The following is an 11278-nucleotide window of genomic DNA, read 5'->3' as shown; positions in this document are numbered from 1 at the left end:
TAGAGTTCACTATCTGTTGAGGGGACACGGGGTTTGAAGCAGATCCGAAGAGGGACAATTTTCAAATACTTAACATTCAAATATTTTTAAAACCAAAGCCGCTATCGACCTAAAACCAAAACAGGCCCCTCCCTTAGGCATATATGAGTCTCCATGAACAGCAACGTAAAAAAATTCAAAGTCGTTCCCTAATAAATCCCGATTATTTTTTACATAAGCACAACAAAAATTAAAATGGCTATAAAATTCTCAAATTTTACACTAGATGCACAAAAATCACTAAATGTGAAGATAATCACCTGTATTTTGAAAACCAATAGCAATAGATAACAAATCATATAAGTTTTTGCCCGATTAGCGACTTAGGTTTTTTTTTTTTTTTTTTTTTTTTTTTTTTAGCGCAAGTTTTCAACAGCTAAAAAAAATCATTGAAATGTTTCATAAATTGAACAATTTTTTTTGTATGGACGCAAAAATGTCTAAATTACATTTTTTTTGCCATTTTTAGCTGAAAATTACCTGATCATTTGGATGTGAGGTTACACTGTTGTGTATGGATACAACATGGCGCCCATCACAAAACAAAGAGCTATTTAAGTTGAAAATTCTTGTAAATAATTGCGTACATCCGGGAATTTCTAAAGATATGAACATAAAAGAGTCTAGATTCTTGGTTAAAAGAAAAAAAAAAAAAAAAACGTGCAGCTAGCATTCATTTTACGTAAATTTTTCAAGCTAAAGTTACGCGATTGTGTAAGCCAATGTGGCGGCCGTCACAAGACAAAGAGCTTTTTAAACTGAAAGTTGTTGTGGATAAATGTGTAAATCCCAGAATTTCTACAAATACGAACCTAAAACAGTCTAGATTCTTGGTTAAAAGCAAAAAAAAAAAAAAAAAACGGGTAGTTATCATTCATTTTAAGTAAATATTTCAAGCTAAAGTTATGCTAATTTTTTCCCATTATTTTTTTTCAAAACACTTCAAAGTGCATGCATGGTGTTATTTTATATAATAATTACCTTGAATCCTCGACGAAATCACTCTTGAGACACTCCTCCCTGCTTGGATGTAGTAAAAACATTGTCCTTTTCCACCTAAATCCAGTGTTTGAACGCAGCGTGTGCTTGAGTTTATAGCAGTGAAAGCTGCATGACGCTCTGCCTGGACTGTCCCCCTACGGGAAGGCGTTGCACAATGTCAGTAGGAGCTGTCTAGTCAACTGATGGTGAAGTCTATGACAGTATACAGTGCCTTGCAAAAGTATTCGCCCCCCTTGAATCTTGCAACCTTTCGCCACATTTCAGGCTTCAAACATAAAGATATGAAATTTAATTTTTTTGTCAAGAATCAACAACAAGTGGGACACAATCGTGAAGTGGAACAACATTTATTGGATAATTTAAACTTTTTTAACAAATAAAAAACTGAAAAGTGGGGCGTGCAATATTATTCGGCCCCTTTACTTTCAGTGCAGCAAACTCACTCCAGAAGTTCAGTGAGGAACTCTGAATGATCCAATGTTGTCCTAAATGACCGATGATGATAAATAGAATCCACCTGTGTGTAATCAAGTCTCCGTATAAATGCACCTGCTCTGTGATAGTCTCAGGGTTCTGTTTAAAGTGCAGAGAGCATTATGAAAACCAAGGAACACACCAGGCAGTTCCGAGATACTGTTGTGGAGAAGTTTAAAGCCGGATTTGGATACAAAAAGATTTCCCAAGCTTTAAACATCTCAAGGAGCACTGTGCAAGCCATCATATTGAAATGGAAGGAGCATCAAACCACTGCAAATCTACCAAGACCCGGCTGTCCTTCCAAACTTTCTTCTCAAACAAAGAGAAAACTGATCAGAGATGCAGCCAAGAGGCCCATGATCACTCTGGATGAACTGCAGAGATCTACAGCTGAGGGGGGAGAGTCTGTCCATAGGACAACAATCAGTCATACACTGCAAAAATCTGGCCTTTATAGAAGAGTGGCAAGAAGAAAGCCATTTCTCAAAGATATCCATAAAAAGTCTCGTTTAAAGTTTGCCACAAGCCACCTGGGAGACACACCAAACATGTGGAAGAAGGTGCTCTGGTCAGATGAAAGCAAAATTGAACTTTTTGGCCACAATGCAAAACGATATGTTTGGCGTAAAAGCAACACAGCTCATCACCCTGAACACACCATCCCCACTGTCAAACATGGTGGTGGCAGCATCATGGTTTGGGCCTGCTTTTCTTCAGCAGGGACAGGGAAGATGGTTAAAATTGACGGGAATATGGATGCAGCCAAATACAGGAACATTCTGGAAGAAAACCTGTTGGTATCTGCACAAGACCTGAGACTGGGACGGAGATTTATCTTCCAACAGGACAATGATCCAAAACATAAAGCCAAATCTACAATGGAATGGTTCAAAAATAAACGTATCCAGGTGTTAGAATGGGCAGACCTGAATCCAATCGAGAATCTGTGGAAAGAGCTGAAGACTGCTGTTCACAAACACTCTCCATCCAACCTCACTGAGCTCGAGCTGTTTTGCAAGGAAGAATGGGCAAGAATGTCAGTCTAACCCTAACCCAGTCGATGTGCAAAACTGATAGAAACATACCCCAAGCGACTTGCAGCTGTAATTGGAGCAAAAGGTGCCGCTACAAAGTATTAACGCAAGGGGGCCGAATAATATTGCACGCCCCACTTTTCAGTTTTTTATTTGTTAAAAAAGTTTAAATTATCCAATAAATTTTGTTCCACTTCACGATTGTGTCCCACTTGTTGTTGATTCTTGACAAAAAAATAAAATTTTATATCTTTGTTTGAAGCCTGAAATGTGGCGAAAGGTTGCAAGGTTCAAGGGGGCCGAATACTTTTGCAAGGCACTGTAAAAGCACTTAATCTGTTCATCGTATAAATTGCAAGGTACATTTTTAACTCTCCAGGCAACAGTAGAGAGACATCTATGGTGTTGACCAATCATTAGACAGTATATTGTTTTTAGTCAAATTCAACTGTTCTATTCCCCCAAGCCGGCCTTTTTTTTTTCTTCTTTTCATTTAAAAAAAAACATACAGGCTCATTATTCACAAACAGGTTCTGGTTAAGAGCATTGCATGTCATGGGAGGGTGTATTGGTTGGTGCTACATGAGATGAAAGCAGAGAGGTACGCAATTACAGTGGAGCAAGTGAAGTGGGGGGCTCTGTTAGAGAGGTGTTGCACTTGAGTATGTGCAATGGGCAAGGAGCTGTGCCAGACTACCTTAAGGCCAGTGTTGCTTCCTCTTAGTGTATAAGATGAAGTCTTTTATTTAATATGAAACAGCATGACAACAGTCAAGGCCTCTCTAGAGGAAAAGAGCTGGGAGACTGGGCTTTTAAGTGGAGTTGACATGCTATGATCAAGTGAGAGACTATGGATTTAGCTCACATTGGGTCACAAAAAACACCACAGACAGCAACACCAGGCGCAATCACCAAATTAATAATCATATTTGACAAATCCCAAAAGACTTCTCCAAAATAAATGGTAATTTGCAAGCGAAGCACTTAATAGAAATTTTTGTACTCTCTAAACCTCAGATCCAAACAGGCATATTTGGTGTGTGAGTGAAATAACAGGTTTAAAAATTTTAGATGCTAAAATACTGTTTTCCCTCCGCTATTCTTCTATTCCTTCTCACTTTCCCCTGCTTATACTAGGAGCATATCACTGAATGACATGCATCATTACTCATTATCCAATCAGCAAGAATCAACACTTAATAAGCATTTACACTCTGGGCAGACCTAATTATATCTCTGGGTTTTCTATTGACTCACATTGGGCAAAGTGCATTTGATTATCTTGTTTTTGTATCTCCATAATCATGCCCTCGCCTGAGCTAGAAGATTGTTGGAGGACAGCTGGACAACTGTGTGAAGTCTCTGAGGGATGTTGGGAGGTCTGGTCCATGACAAGAGCAGATTCTGCCTCTAGTACCCCAAGGCCTCAACGATGAGCTAGTCATTTGGAAGGGCTCCAGATCGTGCTCTTCAAAACGTTTTAGATAATTTGCTACACTGCTTCTTCATCTTCTTCCCTCCCACTACCTAATGCTGTCACCCATGATTGGATGCACAAGAGTAATACGTCCCCCATTTGCCTGCTTAAATTCTGCCCTTGACCTCACAGCACTTGCCCCTCATCACCACCCAGCTCCTATCAGTCCAGACTGGTCCAGTCAGTCGTGGCCAGAGGCTAGATGACCCCTGAAGGCGCCTGCAGCATTGGGGCCACAGCTGAGGAGCTGGGGCAGCTGCCAACCACCAGCTACTTCAACCCTGGCTGTCCGGATGATTGCATTTGTCAAGCCGCCACTCCGTGTCAGCCCGTCACAGGACTGATCACCGTCAATTAGTAGTTAAAGGAAGAGAAGGGGGGCATTCTGCTTGTGTACTCTGAGTAGGTAAAACATGATGAGAGTAGAGTGGTTATTAATCTTGTCTGGCAGGAAAGAAGCAGTTGACACTTTATTTACCGTCAAACAATAATGATTACAATGGTTTCCCAATTATGTGTACTGCAAGAAAAGTTCAGCTTACATTATACAATGCCATAGTAAAATAGCTGAATACTTTCAAATATAATTGACTTCAACATTATTTGTTTGGGCTGTCAAAGGATATAGTGATCATTCCACACCATTTGTATACCGAGTCTGTGGGCATAATCCTAATAAACCAAGACAACACTGTAAAAATAGAATTTAAAATCTGGCTTTAGGAAATGTATTTAAAGTTTTCCATATATATATATACATATATATATATACATATATATATATATATATATATATATATATATATATACACACACACACAGATGTATGAATATAATCCTGTTATTGTTGAAAACAGAATGACGGCAAAACCAATTAGAATTTTACAAGACGCGTTTAAATTTTTGGGTTTTAGATTTTTGAGATAATGTCTCCCTCTACTGGTTTAAAATTAGTATCACTACAAAAAGTGGCAGCCATTTTCGCCATTCATTATGTAATAAAACCGTTATAATATTCCCTATGTTGTGTTGGAAAATGGATGAATTCGCTTACGTTTTACAAACAATGTGTCTGTTTTTTTCCCCCTCCTTTATAATGTTTAGCTTGAAATTATGTCTGGAGGAGTCAAATGTAGGAACCAATGGCATGCCATCGCACACTGAGTAATGCATCAATCGGAACATACGATGCCTGCTTAAAAAAAAAAAAAAAAAAGCCTTTTGGGGACTTTTTATTGACAAACGGGCCCTAGGTTGGCCGACTGTGTAAAAATTAAAAGTGACTGCATATTCTTCTTTTACAAAATTGTCTTCATTACTTGGTGTTATTTTGTTAGGGTTGCAGGAAATTTTGAGTTGAAATTGTCCATATTGTCCTTTTTTTCCCATTTTTTTCTTGCTTCTGCAAAAAAAAAAAAAAAAAAAACTCTCACCATTATTATGTGGCAGATTGATTCCATTTTAATATATAACAATACCAAAAAAAACCTTCGCTCTTATTGGCTGTTGGTGAGTGATGGGAGTATATCAGACTCCCATGTGATGCGTTAAAAATGGTCAGACCATAAGGACACTCAGATTCCTGTTCTCTTGTGTCGAGGCGGCTGAACAGGACGGGTAGAAAAAACAATAGACAAATAAATAGATTAAATGAAATTATACCATAGTTATATAGTAGTTCACCTATTGCAGTTTGAGTGCATGAACAACTCCTGTAACATTATCATGCTTAACTAATTGTCCATAGACTTGCACCAATCGTTAGGGAATATGAAAAAAGTCGCTGGTGGTTTTTCAATCACTTTATTTAACAAACAGTAACAAAATAGAGTAACAAACAGCACGTTCTTAACACACCTGCCTTAAGCCTCAACTGACACAATTACTCAACATCATGTTGACTGATGGAAATCTTAGAAAATTGCCGGCAGATAATACATCCTCATATGCTCGCTTCCATGTTACCCAATAGACCAATGCCGCCTTTTAGGCAGAAAGACACACACACGCAGCCAACCACACACACACAGTAAGGTAGCTGTAGAATGTGTGGATGGCTACACCAAGTGGACAAAAATAATACACTATCTGCCCTAAACATCTACACATAATGATGGATGGATTCAGTGTATGCATGAAGCATTGTTAGGGTTGGGATCAGTGACATGAGGTGAGGTGCATGACTGGTTAGACACTTGACTCCCCTCAAAAGTCAGATATGAGAATGTCGAAACCCACATGAGAATTATATATTCAAATTTAGCATTCAGTAATTTATGTGGTGGTCAGAGTATTTCCAAACGGGTGTTGTTGTGCGGGACTTCTGTTTTACCTACTTGGTACTCTCATGTGTTTTGGAAGATAACATCCATTTTCAACACAGCTTATCCTGGTCAGGGTCGCTACGGCCTATTCAGCCTGACTTCTGCAAAAGGTCAATGACACCATTAACTGGTTACCAGTTGCAGGGCACGTACAGAGATGGACAGCCATTCACACTCACATATAGAGCACACCATGAGTATGAATATGTGACAAAAACAATTACATTCAAATGTAACTATTCGTATAATTTGAATCAACATGAAATCATGATGCCAATGATACCAAGATCGTTATTGTATGTATACAAGCAGTGTTGTTAATAACGTCACTACAGTATAACGGCGCTGCTAACGGCGTTATTTTTTTCAGTAGTGAGCAGTGTTGGGAATAACGCCGTTATAAATAACACTGTTACATAATGGCGTTATTTTTACAGTAATGGGGTAATCTAACTAATTATTTTTTCCGCCGTAACTGACGGTCAAAAGCGGTGCGTTACTTACTTTGAATAAATTGAAGAAACTACCAGTCATAACGAGTCTACTCTGCTCTATTAATTTGTTATCCAAGACTTGGAGTGTGTTCAGGTTCATGGCAGTGAAAATAGTAAAATGGTAAATGGACTGTACTTATATAGCGCATTTATCTGCATGGTTACCATGCCCAAAGCGCTTTACATTAGCACACATTTACCCATTCACGCACACCTTCACACACCAATGGGGCTGCTGCCATGCAAGGCGTTGTCAACCCATTGGAAGCAAATCAGGGTTCAGTGCCTTCGACAGTGGGCAGTCGTGGCCGGGAATCAAACCACTGACCCTTCGGTCCAAGGACAACTCAAGCTACCAACTGCGCCACTGCCGCCCCATCGCCCGCCACATTGTTCACATCCTTAAGTTTGATCACATATCTGTTCTTCGCCTTAGTAACGAGTTTGTCTCTTTATCAAACTGGCAAGTTAAAGTTTAATGTCCTGCGAGCCAGACCTGCTTCCAATATGGCTGTGTTGTTGTGAAATCTCACGTGATCCCCCATTCTGTGACATAAACGCTCGTGCCTAATAGCGCACGTACTTCAGAGCCGGTGTTTTCACACACAAACCGGAACAGCGTGTGCGGCAAACACACACACGCAAAACAGATGCAGAGGGATATGATGGCAGAGCATTCAGAGGAAAATTTGTCCTTTACGAGGTGGAGATATAAACACTATTTCAAGTTGGTCGAAATTAAAGGAAAGAACGTGCATGTAAAGTGTAATTTATGTCCAGGGCAAAGCTTTTGTCGACATCTGTGGTAAGCAATTCAAACTGGTTTATTTTTGTTGCACTTGAAGTGTAGGATAAATCTGTTGCTGGTGAGGTGCAATAAATATTACAAAGTTCTATAAAAAAAAAAAAAAAACTACCTGTCTATTCTTCTCTATTCAACTGACTCAAATACTGCTAAGAAAATTTCAAATTCTTTGACATACAACAACTTCTTTTTAAAGTAACGGAAATAGTTACTTTCCTTGGTAACCACTGGTAACTTTTACTATAGAGTAATACAGTTATTAACTCAGTTACTTTTTGGAAGAAGTAGTAACTATAACTAATTACTTTTGAAAGTAACGTGCCCAACACTTGTAGTGAGTAATCTAATTAATTACTTTTCTCATCTTTGCAACGCTGTCCTGTTACTGAGGATGTAAAGGCGTTCGTTACTATGCGTTGCTATGTTGGTTGAATGGCACGAGAAAAGTCTGAGGGACACGGCTCACGAAGAGAGCAGGGCAGGAGTAGGGATGGGAGTTGTGACGTCGCTGCAAACGCGATGCTAGATGGCTCCAATAATACCTGACTGTAGCTGATAGCCTACAAACTACACTCACATGATGCTACGGTAGATATCAAAAGTACTGTATATAGAACTAGATGCGAAATGATAGACTCGTCGGCGTTAGTAAACAGCAACAGTTGATAGGCTAAATGATTAATGCAAAATTAATCTGTATTGACTTATATTAACTTTCACACTGCAAATTCACAGTATAACAACTTAATCTGATACTTTTTCTTAAATTTAGTCGAATAATTTCGTTTATCTTGTTTTGAGTTCTAAAGATTACTTAAAGTGATCCTCTAACTTAAATACATGTAGGCTCTAATAAACCACAATTGTTCTCTTGTACTAAAATATGTTGTTAGAAACACATAAAATGTTAAATCAATGGCAATATTTTGTATTATTTAGTCCATATTTTGACCGTTAGTTGGCGCCATGGTTTGCGGGCTCGCAGTGATGACGTCATTGGCATCTTTCCAAATGTGTAGCGTGGTCAACATTGCTTATTGCTGCCTAAACTCGCGAAGTAAAATGCCACGATGTGCTGCTTTTGGATGCAATTTCCAGTCAAATGGAAATAATGGGAGTGAAGTGAGTGGTCAAGGTGGAATTATTATTTTTAGTGAATAAATGTGCATAAGTGGAAGCTTCTCCCCCTTTTTGGTCCCTGGATGCACTTATCCTACCCACCACGCGTTACAACTGGCGCCTGAACATTTTTCCTAAGTCAAGTGAGGGATCCGTCTATTTTCTGGATCCGGCGGTCCCACCGCGTCTGTAATATTGGTTTCGGATCTGTCCATTATTTTTGATACGTCTGTCCCACCGCGGCCTTTCGGATCAGTCTATTTCGTGGAATCGACGGCCTGATCACGCAGTGGCGCCACCAGGGGGTGGCCAGTGGGGTGGCCACTTGTTGTAGCATCAGTTATGCATTTCATCCCAAATGAATGCATTATTTTGTTTTGTTAAATGTAGGGCTGTCAAATTTATCGCATTAACGGGCGGTAATTATTTTTTTTTAAATGAATCACGTGAAAATATTTATCGCAATTAACGCATTCGCAATACGACTCATTCACGCAATGCCGCAAACAGCCTACAATGGCGTTGTTTCACTTCTATACAGAGATAAGAGGCAGTGTCAAGTGAGAGGAGTAGATAAAGGCATTCATTGGGGCCATGCTTTTAATTGGCAAAAGCTTTGTCATCTCGCCCACAGCAACTATAAATATTGCGGGAAGCGACGTGGGGAAGAATGACAGGAGTTGATCTTTTTCTTAACACCCTGTAGTGTCCTCATAGCCGAGAAGATATAGCATTTGCAGCCACCACACACAGTCATGGTTGCACCACTTCCCATCATGCATTTGGGCAGAACAGTTAAGTCGCTACAGTATCATTTACTGAAAGCTCAACAAATACACTAGATGGCAATATTTAGTCACAATATACAAACTCACATTTATCCTTTAAGAATGACAAGTCTTTCTATCCGTGGATCCCTTTCACAGAAGGAATGTGAATAATGTTAATGCCATCTTGTAGATTTATTGTTATAATAAACAAATACAGTACTTATATACAGTATGTTGAATGTATATATCCATCTTGTCTTATCTTTCCATTCCAACAATAATTTACAGAAAAATATAGTATATTTTAGAGATGGATTGAATTGCGATTAACTGCGATCAATTAATTTTTAAGCTGTGTTTAACTCGATTAAAAATTTTAATCGTTTAACAGCCCAAGTTAAATGTACACCTTATGCCTAATATATACATAACACAATAAAACAGAATTGTTGTGGAACTCATAGTGCTGACTGGACAGTTACGGACTTTGCACATTAAATAATTAGTAACATCAAATATTACACAATACACCAAAGTAAATCAGTAGCCGTGTCCTTAAATCTTTCTGATAGTTTTCCCCTGACCTTTTTACTGCAATAATATAATGAAAACCTGAAATTATGGCTTTTAGTTTTGGCCACCCCAAGATTTTAAGTGGCCCCATCTGGCCACCCCTATGAAAAATTTCTGGAGGCGCCACTGTGATCACGGCTCCGACAGTGCCATGTAATCGGTCTAATTCCTGGATTATCGAGTGAGTAAAAAACGCGGATTTGGATTACTATTGCTATCTTTTATCTTGACTGTTCTTCGTGGGAGTTTTTCCCAAATCATACTAAATAATTAAAGAACTATGGCACGCTACAGTGACGACAGTGACTCTGACGTGGACCTCACAACAATGTTGGGAGTTCGTCAGGGAAGCGTGTTTGCCTACTGCTGAGCTCCCGAGTGAAGAGGGGTCAAGGTGGAAATATTATTTTTTGTGAATAAATGTGCATAGTGGAAGCTTCTCCCCTTTTTGGTACTTTTATACACTATCCTAGCTACCACGCGTTACAATGTACAAGACATGGATTACACAAGGTGTGCTCTTTGGCCTGTACTGTACGTAAAGACCACGACAGCTCTGGATGCTAACAATCTACATAATTATATTGGGATAAGTTTGAAAACGCAATATGCTTACCTTGAATATCTGAGTTCCAAACTGCATACACTCTCGCTCCCAAACAGCATGCACTGATTACACTCTCGCATCACTAGTTTTGCCCAATTTTTGTCTTATCAGGTATTTGCTGCACGCATTTTTCCCTGAAACTCGTCTTGCGAACGACCGACAGTGTTGTCCTGTTCTTGACTTTTCAGATCTGGTTAAAATAGGAAGGGTAGAACTGACGACATGTTGGGAAAGCCAACAAATGACACGCTGGAATTTCCGCAACGGGACCAGTGACGTCACGCACTGCGACGTAACAAGAATGGCGACCTATCACTTAAAATAATTTTACAAACTTTATTAAAATAAAAACATTAAGGGGGTTTTAATATCAAATTATTATAACTCATACTAACAATTATCTTTTAAGAATTACTTGTCTTAAAAATAGAGGATCCCTTGAACAGATTAATGTGTCAAATTCTTCCACTTACTTTTAGTAAATAATACCATCAGGTTAGAATGTGCAATCAATGAGCATGCCCGTTAAGAAGATGAACATCAAGACGGATAACATG

The 11278-nt window shown here is 39.0% G+C and overlaps 1 long non-coding RNA gene across 1 annotated transcript; it reads right to left on the bottom strand.

The window, feature by feature from the left end:
- Positions 1 to 771: 771 nt before the first annotated feature.
- LOC130921297 (uncharacterized) lies at positions 772 to 10890 on the bottom strand. The gene is made up of 3 exons (XR_009064326.1): positions 10731 to 10890; positions 6366 to 6454; positions 772 to 1175 (listed from the first exon to the last, which is right to left on the bottom strand). It is a non-coding gene; the product is annotated as an uncharacterized LOC130921297 (long non-coding RNA).
- Positions 10891 to 11278: the final 388 nt, after the last annotated feature.

Source organism: Corythoichthys intestinalis, chromosome 9 (genome assembly GCF_030265065.1).
Source record: "Corythoichthys intestinalis isolate RoL2023-P3 chromosome 9, ASM3026506v1, whole genome shotgun sequence".
Taxonomy (NCBI): Eukaryota; Metazoa; Chordata; class Actinopteri; order Syngnathiformes; family Syngnathidae; genus Corythoichthys; species Corythoichthys intestinalis.
The sequence above is the reverse complement of the archived record's forward strand: the minus strand, read 5'-3'. Positions and strand labels throughout refer to the sequence as shown.